This window comes from Strix aluco, chromosome 26 (genome assembly GCF_031877795.1).
Source record: "Strix aluco isolate bStrAlu1 chromosome 26, bStrAlu1.hap1, whole genome shotgun sequence".
In the NCBI taxonomy this organism is placed as follows: Eukaryota; Metazoa; Chordata; class Aves; order Strigiformes; family Strigidae; genus Strix; species Strix aluco.
This window is the reverse complement of record NC_133956.1, coordinates 4,823,708-4,836,528: the sequence shown is the minus strand read 5'-3', so window position 1 is coordinate 4,836,528 and position 12,821 is coordinate 4,823,708. Positions and strand designations below refer to the sequence as shown.

The following is a 12,821-nucleotide window of genomic DNA, read 5'->3' as shown; positions in this document are numbered from 1 at the left end:
ACCCAGCACAGCGAGGTCCCGGGTCACAAGCGGAGGATCCCCCCCACACCAGAGGTGCCTCGGCCAGGAGCGCTCAGGACCCATCCAGCAGCCCTGCCTGAGGAACCAGCACACCTGGGAGGTTTGGCAGATCACCTGAGTCTGGAACACCTTGAATAAATCCATCCAAGACCTAAGCGAGAACGATACCCACCTTGCAAGGCTATAGAAGAGAAGTCCAATATGAGAAAGAGCCTGTTAGGAGCTTCAGAAGAGAATTAAAACCCACGAACAAAAAAAATCCTTTAAAATTGAGCAACTTGAACTGTAAGTTATGACTTTCTGATGACCTCTCTTGTACGCCAGCTTCAGCCTTTCTGTTCTGTTCAACTGCGGTGTCCTTGGCCATCAGAGCAGGTTCGTTACCACACTCCCGTGACCCCCCCACACTCCCAAGCACAGCTATCAACCAGCCAGAAACTGCTGGTTTGCTCGGCAAACAAGACCTTTTGATAGGTGCCAGCGTGAGGAATGGTTACAAAATTACCCCCCATTCCCTCCACCTACACTAGTGCTCCCAGCAAATTTAAAACAAGCAGCTTTCTGGGAATGGACTTAACTCTTATCAGAACAACAAAAGAGATGAAAAGAAGTGAAACTGGAGGAGAATGTGATTACTTACAAAATGTAATATAGAAAAGACATATTAAAAAACGTTAACACTAGCAGGACCTAAATCCATGCTGAGCCACATAAACTAGAAATAAACAAAAAGTGCTTTGCTACGCTTTTAAGACTTCAAAGGTAGCTCTGAGTAAGCCCCAGGAGTTAAGGACCTGCATTTGTATCAGGCAGCCACAAGTATAAGCTGACAGCATTTCTGGAAATGTAAAAATATGCTGAAATCATGTTAGGATCGTATCCTACCTGCAGCTGGAAAACGTACTCATTTTAAACGGAAGCTGACATCAGTCGTGCGAAACACACCCTAGTTCTGTTCTTACAGAAGGTAGCAGGTGGTGAAATACTCCATTTTAAGGAGAAGAAAGATTTTTCACGATGGCCCATGCTTCCAAGGAGATGTCGGCAGCCACAGGGAGACTGCCCAACACATCCCCACTCACGCTCAACGCTTAACCCTGTTAGATGTGTCCACAGAAAGCCACACCACCAAACGCCCTCTCCATCCCTACCCCAGCACAACGTGCCCTTCTAAGGAACAAAACCCACCGCTTTGCCACTGCTGACAGTCATCTCCAGCACGTACACTGCGACTCGGCACACAGGCAAGGGCACACGTTCAAGGGGTTTGCTGCCACGCGAGACGAGGAGCTCGGTCCCTGCACGTGGGGATTGCATCGCTGCATGTGAACGCTCAGCACGCCGTCACTTCTCACTTCCAAATGTCAAGCCAAGCTGTTCTAAGGGGACACCTCGTAGTAAGATGGCCAAAGGAAGTGCTTGTGCAGATTCCACTGACCTACGGTGACAGGTTTATTAAAGGGAAACTCAGTTCCGCAATAAAAAGGGTATGGAAGAATAGCTATTTTGTTGTAAAAAGGAACTGAAGCTTGATCCAATCTGACCCAGCCTCACTCTGTAAATTAATGATGCCTACAGCAATCTTCAGAATCAGTAGATATTCTTTCCCCCTCTGACATAAGTCAAAGTTGGACAGATGATGTAATTCCTTTGCAGGCCACAGAGGGTATTTAAGCCAGCTTTGGAGTTTGCCTATAAATGGAGATTTCCTAAATGACTTCATCTGAGGAACACTTCAATTCACAAAGCGGTGTCCACAAAAAACAGTGTTTAGATACACAACAGCAATAAAACAGCTACCCCAGAATACACTGAGCTGTAAAACGCCCACACACAATCCAGCACAAACCTACAGCAGCTTTCACTGGGACTTCAGCTAACAGGTTTGCACTCTCGCATCCCAACAGCGAGGAATGAGCATGCAGAAAGCTGCAGGAGCTCTGCCAACTACCAGTCATCTGCTTCATTGTAAATTTATTTGCTGGAACCTGTAACTGCACCTCTCTGCAGCCTCTCCTGTCCCTCCAGATGGGTCAGGGAGCTCCAGGGGAAGGCAGCTCACGGACAGAGCTGTAACTGCTCTGCAGCCGGGACCAGCTCAGACCACTCAACCCTAACACTTTCCTACCTCCATCCCAGTTTCAGCAGCCAAAGGGAATGAAGCGACCGATTTTTTCAACTGCCCTCCCCATCACTAAGACTTCCTTTCAGTCTTAGGTTAGGTCTGGGTATTAACTATCTTGCTGCAGAGTCAAGCTTTGAGTGCCTTTTACCGCAGCACACACTAATGAAGTCTCCATGTCCCATACCTCTATTTGCAGCAAGGAGTGCACCATAAAGAACCAAAACAGGCCAGTTTGCCTGGTGTCTTGCAAAAATGTAACACTAGTGCATTTGGGATAAAATAAGCTTTTTTTTTTCCAGGAGAAAGCATTCATCTGTGTGAGCCAAAGGAAGGAACAGGCTTCCCACAAAAAATAACAGGCCTAAGTAAAAGTCTCCCAGTAACAAACCACCCTAAACCCGTAGAGTTGAGTGTAGCTCTTCTATGCCTGCAGCGTCACAGCTCTTTGGGGTTAGTTCGCACTGAAAACGAATCTGGAGAAACAACTAAACCTGAAAGCTTCCTCGAGGGAGCAATTCAGTGGCAAGCACCGGGCAAGGGCACGCAGGCACAACCACCAAACACAGACCAGAGCAACTGCACTTGAACCCCACGACAGCTCCATGCAGAAGGCAATGAAAGTTGTAGTTTCACAGGCACTTGGCAGCGCACAGAGCAGCTCTGCCTGCCCTCCTCTCTGCTGGCATCAGGAATCTCATCCAGCAGCTGACCCCAGACAAAACCAGCCTGGTGCAGAAACAGCTGCTTTAAATCCAATTCAGTTCCTCAATTTGTTTGTCACATGGCCCACAAACAGTTGTTTGAGTATAAGGGAAGGGAGTGAATACACAGGACCTCTTCTTCAGCAGCTATAGCAGTTTTGGGTGTTTACACAGTTGCAGCCCAAAATAGAGGTCTCGCACTGGAGAGCGGTCTGCTGTTACAGAGAAAGGAATAAGATTGGGTTAGGAAGGCATCAAATCAGGCTCCTCATCATCACAAACAGGCTTCAAAAATCTAACATGAATCATCATTCCTTTTCCCACAGCAAACACCCAAGGAAAGGTGCCATCCGTATCTTTCCGTGCTGTTTGAGCCACTTAGATCACCAAGCCATGAGTATCTACGCTACATACTCTCAGAGTATCTAATATTGTGACAAAACAGAACTTGTTTACTCATATTTATAGTATTATTTGAGACCTCTGCTGGAAAACTCTTATTAAACTCCTCCAATACACTTAGGAGCAAAACCCTGAAATGCCAACAGATCCCAATGCACCAGGACCTGCCAGCCCCAGGTTTTGAAATGAGCAGGACCTTGCTGTTCATAGCCCAAGGCCAGGCATGACCTGGGAATTCCAGTTCAACCAGTTCCACCCTTTCTGTCCCTCATTCCTCCCATTTTCTGTTTGGAACAACAGCTACAAAACCCTACCCCAATCTACACCGGAATAAACAATTCATTGTAAACCCATGCAATGGAAAGCCACCTGCTCCCCCACACAATTAAAAGCATTTCCAAATTCCAGCTCTCCCTCAGCCAGCGCAGACAGATGGACACAACAGGCACGCAGGGCACAGAAAGCCCGCTCTGCTTCCAGAAAAGCCTTTGTACCGCAGCGGTCCGAGACACAAAGCCTAATGGCAGAGTCTGCCTCCACAAGAACTGTTTTGTTAAGGGATCACAACATAAAGCAGCAATCCTCCAGCCACAAAACCAGCTCAAACTCACATGCAGGCCAATTAAACTTCCAATCCACTAAAACACACATGCACTCTCTCTGACTTCTGGGGACTCTCAGCTGGCAGATCAGGCCCTGCAATCTAGCTGACATACTACCTGCCCCAGATGTCCCCACATAGTAACTGTGACTAAATTTAAAGTGCAATGGCTCAGTCACCACCACAGACAGCTACAGATTTTCACTTTCTTGCACACCCTCCTCCCATTCAATACCATGTTACAGGAAGGAAATAACCCCTTTGCAAAGGAAGTGATAGCCCTGAGGGCAGACAATAAAAAGCTGAAATGGGAGTCAGATCTGCCTTGCTCACTCCCACAGGACCTGCCCCCCAACCACGTCATCCCTCAAGTCTGCAGGTATTTAGGCTAGACCTGGATTCTCAACAGGAACAGGGCTGCACTAGGCAAATGGAGCTCCCAGCCACCAGAGACTGGCGATTATTCAAACAGATACTCGCCGCTGCCTTTGCCAAGACACAAAATCAGTGCAAGAGGCCGCTCCTGTAGAGCTCTGCAGTGCACACCAAGTACAACACACACCGGAGACTGAAATCTCCTTCCCTTCTCCCCTGCTTGTGGTCTCCACACGCTGCTCAGCGGCTCTGGCCATCAGCAGTACGCTTCCATTTGAAACACTGGCTCTTGACAGGACTGGATTCCTGGCGTGGTTAATCATTTCCCCAGCAGATCTGAAGCAGATCTGCCACGCCACAGCTCCCGGGCCCTGCATCCAGGCAGAGCCCTCATCCACCCCCAGCGCTGCCCTGGGTGCCACCCTCCCTCTCTGCACCCCAAGGAATAATTTGCGAGCGTGGTGCTGTGCGCCTCACCTTGCCTGAGCGCCAACTCTTCCAGCCCCCTCAAGCACTCTGGGAGCTCTATCCACAAGCCCCATCCTATCAGCACTGCTCAGAAATGGTTTCTGTTAACTTTTGGCTTTCAACTCAGATTTCTTTGAAGACAAATGTTAATATCCTTTTAAAAAAAGGTTCACTGATCCAAAACCAAAGACTCGTCACTCTTATGAATCACAGAACGTTATTATTTCTCCCGCCCGTCAAAACAGAAATGTCTCACCTTGCAAAACAATTGCTGTGGTTGCCCAGGCTCACAAAAATCTATCCCATCTGTTAAAAAGCTGAGTGCACTGAATGAAACTATTTGACAAGCACTCTGATAAAAGACTGCAAACATTTCACCCCACAATGGCTACTTCAAACACAAACAGCAATCGCAAGGCAGCTCAGTTAGTATCAGCCAGCAGAAATACAGCTTTCTGGCAAGTAATTCTTTTGGAAGACAGAGCCTGTGGGGAATTTAAGACTGAAGCCTGTAACTGCGAGAAAGCTCCATAAATGCAGGTTTGGAAGATCTCATGTCACAACTACTACAGTCAGAAAGCAAGGACCAAACTGTTTCTGCCTTCAACGCTGTAACAGAAAAGGCAAATAATCCAGGACCTCAGCTTCAGCGTAGCAGGAAAAGCTTCTCTGATCTTCTCCTGCAAGGGACAGGCGTGGAAAGGACACCTACAATAATAACACAGGAGCTATCACCACGGAGGGTGAGACACTAACGTCACTGATGGAGCCGAGCCGCATGCTGGCATGTGCCACCCAGCTCCTCGTGCACCACATTCCCAACCGCGTTACCGGCCATTTTTGAACAGCAGTTTATCCCCAACCTTGGGGACATGGGCAAAAGTCAGCCCGCTGCTGGTGAACCCAGCACACAGTAAGTTAAGCTCAATGATTTTTTAACCAGCATCTCCCTGACAGACTGTTGGCAATGGACACGTTCTCCTTCTGTTTAATGCAGATACAAATCCATTCCCAGCAGACTCCCATTGCAACTGCCCTCATTTTCAGTGGCAAGTCACATGCCATATCAGAACCAGAATTTTGGACGAGAAAGCTTTATATTTGCTTTCAAAGCGTTCATGCTCAAAAGGGGTGCAAGGATGAACAAGGACGATCGATGCAGGCACAAGGCATCACACTTTCTAGAGAGCAATCACTAACACCAACTTCAGTCGAGGCTTTGCTGAAGCCCTGCTCAGTAGCAGCACGGTGGGCCATCCCAGAAGTGCTGCCCACGGAGGACCCACTCAGCTCACGCACCTCTCCAGGATCTGTGTTGTGCTCCAAGTTCAAGAACGCACCATATTTTTACAGGACGCTAGAGCAAGACGACATGTGGCTTTAAACACACAGAGAAACCCTATCCACCGCATTATCTTGATTATGCAAATCAAAACCCTTGCTACTGGCATTAAGAATGAAGGCTCAAATAGCTTCCTGCAGCAAAGTCACCTTGGAAATACCTAAGACTTGGAGCTTTCAGTAAGACAGGACTACACTGCAGTTGTAAAGAGTGTCCCAATAAGTTATGAGACAAGAGATAATGTCAAACCCTGAGGGAACAATTTGTGGAGAGCACAGGAGGCCTCACCTCCGCCCGTACATACATACGATCTGGTAGTTCTACTATCTTAAGTGATAATCAAAAGGTAGTAAGCTAAACATCTCGCACCAACATAAGGAATCTCACCATTTCATTTACATAAGGAATCTTACTATTTGCATGTTCTTAGCAATGCAGCCACACAGCACGGTACAAACAAACCTAAAGAAATGCTCCTGCCAATTATTAAAAAAGCTGGAGTTGTTTCAGTACTCATTATACGCACCACAAATGCAGAATATCCTTCAACATTAGTCCCCTATAAAAATGACTCTGATCAGCAGAACACATTAATGAATCGGCCATGATATTCACGAAAAAACCCGCAATGAACTGAAAGTGAACTCCACCCTCTCGTTAAAGATTCAACTGCTATAGAAACTATGATTAAATATAGAGGCCATGAATCAGCTGCCTGAAATGAAGGTACACCTCTGCAGCCATGGACGTGCCCAGCACTAGCAGGCAGACTGACACTTCGGGCACCAAAAACAACCCCCCAGCATCCCAAAACTGCAGCACCATGCAGACGAGCAGCTTTAAGACACTTCACCGTTCCCATGAACAACCTCTCTTACCTTTGGGGTTGTTCGGTTTAGGGCCTTTCTATTTTTTGGCAGTGCTCAAAGCTGCGCGCGCTCATTACAGGAACAGAGCAAACAGCTTCCAAATCCATTTTGACACAACTGGATAAAGCACCTAAAACCAAACCCCAGATGCCTCTGGACCAGCTGTGTCTCCCTGCACAGCATTTCCAATCAAGCTTGCAGAAAAGCTGGAGGAAGATGGCAGGGATTACCTGCAGTTCCCCAGTCTAGAGTCTGAACAAAGTGGATTTAAAGGAGGTTTAATTTTCCCAGAGACTAATGCTCTCAAATCAGAATAAATCCTCCAAAAGAAGAGATTATCCATAAATTTACTAGTTAAAAATGTTAATATACCCAGTGTTTATGCAAGGACTGCTGCTCTCTCCATGCGAGAGCATCACCTATACAATTTTATATTAAAAGAGAAACAGATTTCTGCTCGTTTCTCCCCCCTCCTCCTTTTCCACACTGAAATGTAGCACAGCAGCTTTATAAATACCACTTTCCAAGACCAGCAGTAATTTACTGAAGAATCAAGGCAAACTTGTTCCTATTACATTAGGAAAGCTCTGAAAAATCCTCCCCTGCAAAGGAACTTCACACAGAAAACAAGATCCACAGGCAGAAAAACCCAGTGTGAAACCTGGAAAAACCATTCCAATAAAGCGAATGCGGAGCTAAAACTTCAAATTACACGTTCACAAAATGCAGAACACGGGGCAAATTAAGAAATGACTTGAACCCTGCTGATTCAACCAGAGCACAACAGCAATACCCATCTGCATCGCCGGACTTACCCAACGCATACCTGCTACTCAGACAAATGCTTCCTCCTGTTATTCATATTCTATTTACTAAAGGCCCCATCTACACACTGTACAACACGTAGTATGATGGGACCCAGACCAGTATAACCAGGCTGCTAATTACAGCCCTTAAGGCTGAGATGCATTAATAGATCCCTCTAGCTATGAACACGAGTATGACTACACCCTCGCTAAACACATGTAATATTAGAGAGGATAGACAGGAGGATGAAACAGGTACAGGAAAAAGTGACTTGCCTGACATCAAACAACACGGCAGCAACACAGCCGGGAGCTAAATCAGGCCTCCTGTCCAGCCAAGCATCCTTATTTTCCCTGTACTCAGCCTAGTTGATAGGTAGACGGAACCCAGTCATTAGAATATAAATTGAAGGCTTCATTTTGAAGCTAAAAGCAGATGAGAAGTAGTACTAATTAATGTAATCACTAGTGTCAAATGGAGTTTGGAGATCCAGCAGTCTCGCAGCACTCCTTCATTCTTCTTTCCAAGCCTGATGTGTTCACACAGGTTTCTGCATGCCTAACGCTGGTGACCGGACTGCACGCCCCGCAACACGTTCAAGACACCTCAGCCTGCTTAATAAATTAATCTTGATAATTTCCCAGTTTCCTTCCAGCAGATGCATTCTGTGTAAGCCCACCAACACCCCCCAGAGAAGCTGGGTACTTTCCTAACCCTCCCAAACAACAACTTTGCTGGGCGAGGTACAGAAGGAGCCAGCCTGAACTCAGGTATCAGCACCAGCATGAGCAGCCCATGCGTGAGCAGAGTGGTCCAGCCCAGGAACTTCCCTCCCTGCAAACCCTATTTATCTTTATATTCAGAAAAAAAATCCAGTATTTATAAGACAAATGAAACAGAACCCTAACAACGGTAAAAAACACTTCTTGTAACGTTAGGTGTCAGGTTGAGTTGGCGGGTATGAATTTTCCTCAAGTTTCCCCTCTCTGACAGTGCTGGCCCCTCTATTAACTGTCTTCACTTTCTTCTGAACAGGTAACAGAAAAGCCAGATGGCCTAAAGCCATAGCTAATTTCAAAACTGCTGTAAAATAGCACAAGCCAAGAGAGGCTGACAGCACTCATTTGACAATTCCACCCAAAGGCTGATATTACTCTAAACAGGCACAGCTGAGCCAAGAGAAATCGTGTTTAAACATGCCTGCAATCTCTCTTTTTTCTGTTGATAATTGTGGGACTGTATGTCAAAAATTGATTTGGAAGTACAAGATCAAAAATTCTATGACCTTGCTCACCTCTGACCCTGATCCACAGCCAGGAGGAACAGGATACAGATCAAGTTAGGAGCAGGATATAAGCACTAATTTAACTCTCAGCACAAGGTAAGTGAAGCTTCAGTGATCCTACAGGGAAGATGCCACTTCTCGCCTGCTACTAATCAAAAAAAAAAAATTCAAAAAATGTAAGCGAAAGAGACTTTGCTTCTAATTATTTGTTCTCTCTTTTGGCATCACGTAAACACCCTTTACAGGGGAACAAACCCAAATGGACTTAACAGCCCTTTTCCTACTTTTCTCATTTCCCACCTAGCAGTAAATTACACCCTGGTTTGCAAAAGACAGACTAGACTTAATATCCCCAACAATAAAAGGCCAACCTTGCTAGCACAAATCAGACAGCCTATCACTTATTTCAGTAATTATCCTCCTCTTTCTACATCCCAGCTGATAACATGAGCAGCACAAGGCCACTCCATACAGGAGCACAGATCAGTAACTGAAATTCAGTGGGTCCACCCAGATTTCCATTGTCAATATTGCAGCAGAGCAGCTTTAAAAAAATGCATTTCCACTGAAGCTGAGGAGCCTGTTCAGCCAGCAAAGACCAGTCCAAACCCTCTTGACCCTGCTTCTATCCCTGTGTAAACCCACTGAAGCCTCTCCTGCACTAGGATACAAAGGCTCGCTGGTAATAGCGGTACCTGCAAACCTGCTTCCTGCAGATCCTGGCAGCACAGCAAACCTGCAAAAACTTTTAGACAGCTCTGGAGCTGACAGTAATCAATAACATACCACCACCAGCACTTTCATGCATCTGCAGGGGAGCTCTTGCCAAGGCAGAAATAATATTGACAGAAATCACACTTCCAGCAGGCACTGCTAGAACAGTCGATTACCCCAGACCTATACCAGCAAATTTAGTCCGTGACATAAACATTGCTGATTTGACTTTAAGTAGGAGACAAGAATTAGACAAGAGAACACAACCTTCAAAGGCATGTGAGTACAGCAAATGCCAAGTTCCCTTAAAATTGGCTTAGACAGTTACATGCTTTGTTCAAAGCTCAAATTCTCTGAAGGCAACGACCTCTGGCTTTTCCCCCATCCATAAGGGCCTCTGGAAACTTCACCTCCACGAGCACAATCTCTGCAAACCCACCGAGACATGGCTTATGATCCTAAGCTCCTACCTGAAGGCCATGTCTAGCAATAACCTCTTTTTTTTTTTTTTTTTTTTTTGGCTAAGACACCCTCTGCACCATGGGGTTTCTAACACCAGGAGCCCTGAGCACACCCTGGTGCTAAACACTGTGCAGACACCAAACAAGACAGTGCCTCTCAGACTTTGGTCCGAGTTTACAAATCAAGGCTTCTCAGTAGGACTTGGGCCAAATTTTTCTTGCTTGCACCCTTAAAAGCTGTCTTTAGGGGAGAAAAGTAGGCACAGAGATTCACCCCTCCTGCAGACAAGTGTAAAGCAATGAAGGAAGCCCAAAAGGGGCTGCCTCCAGTTTAAAATCGATGGTGGGGATTAATGTTGGTTGATTTTAGACAACTAAATCTATGGCAACACATCTCTAATTAAGGGGTTCACTTCTGTGGATTAGTTAACTAAAGGAAAACCTGGCTGCCACTACCTGACCTGTCCACAAAGAGGTTCATACTTGTAGCAGAAGCTTTCTGGAGCCGACAAAGTGAAAAGGTTCAAAACCTCTCGTTTAAGTGCATTAGACTTTACCAAAGTCCAACGATCTTTACCAAATCTGTTTCAAAAGGCACGCAGCTGGAGTAGACTAGGAGCTTAGCACAGGACCTAGAGAAGTGCCAGGCTTGCACAAACTGACCTCATCAGTATGCACCTTATTTTGCCCCATGACATTCAGCAGACATGGTTAATTAGTTCGTGATAATGCATTGCCCATCACGACTTCTGAACTTAGCTGTGCGGCTGGTAGGTAAGCAGTTCGTAACTGTGTTTTGTAATCAGCATGCCAAAAGCACAAATACAAAAGAATAAAGTTAACAATCTGCTTACCCATTCCCCCCTCCTCCATTGCTGCTGCTAGCCAACGGCTTGGGGAGGGGGGAAAATATCTATTTCCAGGATTCAGCAGAGAGAAATCATTTGGACTGCTCTCAATTTTCATATCTTTGCCACCGGTTCTTCACGTTATTTCACACAATTCATTCAGATATGAGATGAAGCCTGTTCCTTTGACTAACAGCATTAAAAGCCTCTCTCTAGAGATAATTAGTCCTCCCTCCCCCATCTCTTCCTCCGTGCAACGTGGAAAGAGCATACAGTCATCAGTAAACAAAGAAATTCAAACAGTGTGACAACCAGGCTCGTAGCTGGGGAGGAAAGCTGCCTCTCACCTCCATATCTCAGCACAGCTGATAATCAAAAACAAGTCAGCACCACAAGCAACAGAACGAGCAACATGAGAACAGTGTCTATAGATAAAGGGCTTCGTCATTTAAAAAATCAGGAAAACAGCAATTCCTCATTTGCAAGGAGCACAAATACCAGTGCATAATTAGTCATCGCTAGAGGTTTTGCATGGTCACCTTCCAACCCCGAAAGATTTACCCGAGTCATTTAAAGCTAGCAGATAAGAGCCAGAATCAGGAAATCTGCAGTCTTTTACCTAAGATCCCAAGCCTGTCACTCAGCCATCAGCAAATCACACCAACCTCCACACCTCAGTTCCTTAGGAGATACAAAAAGTCCTCTAGGGTAGAGAAAAATTAAGGACAGTCACCATTTGGAAAGCACTTTGAGACCCTCAGCTGAAGATTCACAAGATTCTGTATATATCTATATGCTGTCACCTCACCTGGAATCTGCCCTTGGATTTGGGGGCACAGTTTGGAAGGAGTTAAAACCCCCCAGCCAGAGCCAGCCAAGGGTATGACTGCTGGCTGCTGCGCTCACTGCCTGACTAATGCGTGACCCCACTGCGCAGAAAAAACTGGAAATAGTTATCACCACAGCATTGACAAGTCAGCAAGAGCTACTAATTAAATGATAAAAATAGATCTCTGAAAGGGCTTTTTTTCCCTCAACACAAAGCCGAGGCCTAACACTGCCGCAGTCACACATCCATTAGTTTTCCAGGGCGCTCCAAACCCGCCAGCAAAAAAAAAAAAGTTCTCACACTCACAAAAAAACCTCACACAGCATTTGTATGGAGAAAAATCTGAACTAAACAAAATTCGGGAACCAGTTCTGAATGACATGAAGCATCTCTTCACTATGCACACTCCACTCCCACCTTTAATGGAAGCAGGAACAAGATGACATCTTTGCCCCCAACAGCCGTACCAGCTTCCTCGCGCTCTCTGTAGCCAAAAGTTCTGGTTTTGCCTGAAAAATGAACATGTTCTGAGGTGACCCTGATGACCCCAAGGATATCTGCAGCTTGCTTCGTGCGTGGCATCACTTAGACCAGTGACAGAAAACTAGTATCAGTGCAGCTTCCATCACTGAGTTTTGCTTTAAGCTCCCCCCCCACTCCCTGCCAGACACAGGTTTTGTACCCTCGTAATTGAATATTCATCATCAACTCATAGACCTGCAGGAACCGCAGTGTCAGCGATTTTTAATACATATAATGCCCCAACACATGCCAAACACAATGAAATTTGATCAAAATAGAAGCCATTTGTTTAAATACAAGCGATTTGGCTCTCAAAACTGTCATCAAATTAAACTGGAAATCAAATTAACCAGTGATTGAATGAAGTAGAAGGCTGTATAATCACAGATTACTGATCCAGCAGCATGAACACAAGGATGCAATCACATTCCCCTTGTTTGTGGCAGCCTCT

At 45.8% G+C, this 12,821-nt stretch overlaps 1 protein-coding gene across 6 annotated transcripts in view; it reads right to left on the bottom strand.

Annotated features, from left to right (window-relative positions):
- PHACTR4 (phosphatase and actin regulator 4) overlaps positions 1 to 12,821 on the bottom strand; it is a 79,135-nt gene that overhangs the window by 54,154 nt on the left and 12,160 nt on the right. Inside the window, exon 1 of one of the 6 annotated variants that reach the window (XM_074850656.1) lies at positions 12,266 to 12,354. The exons of 4 other annotated variants lie outside the window; for them this stretch is intronic. The gene's annotated coding sequence lies outside the window, so the exon portion shown is untranslated. Of the gene's footprint in view, positions 1 to 12,265; positions 12,355 to 12,821 lie in introns of those variants that run through there. One more of the 6 variants, XM_074850653.1, reaches the window with a different exon arrangement.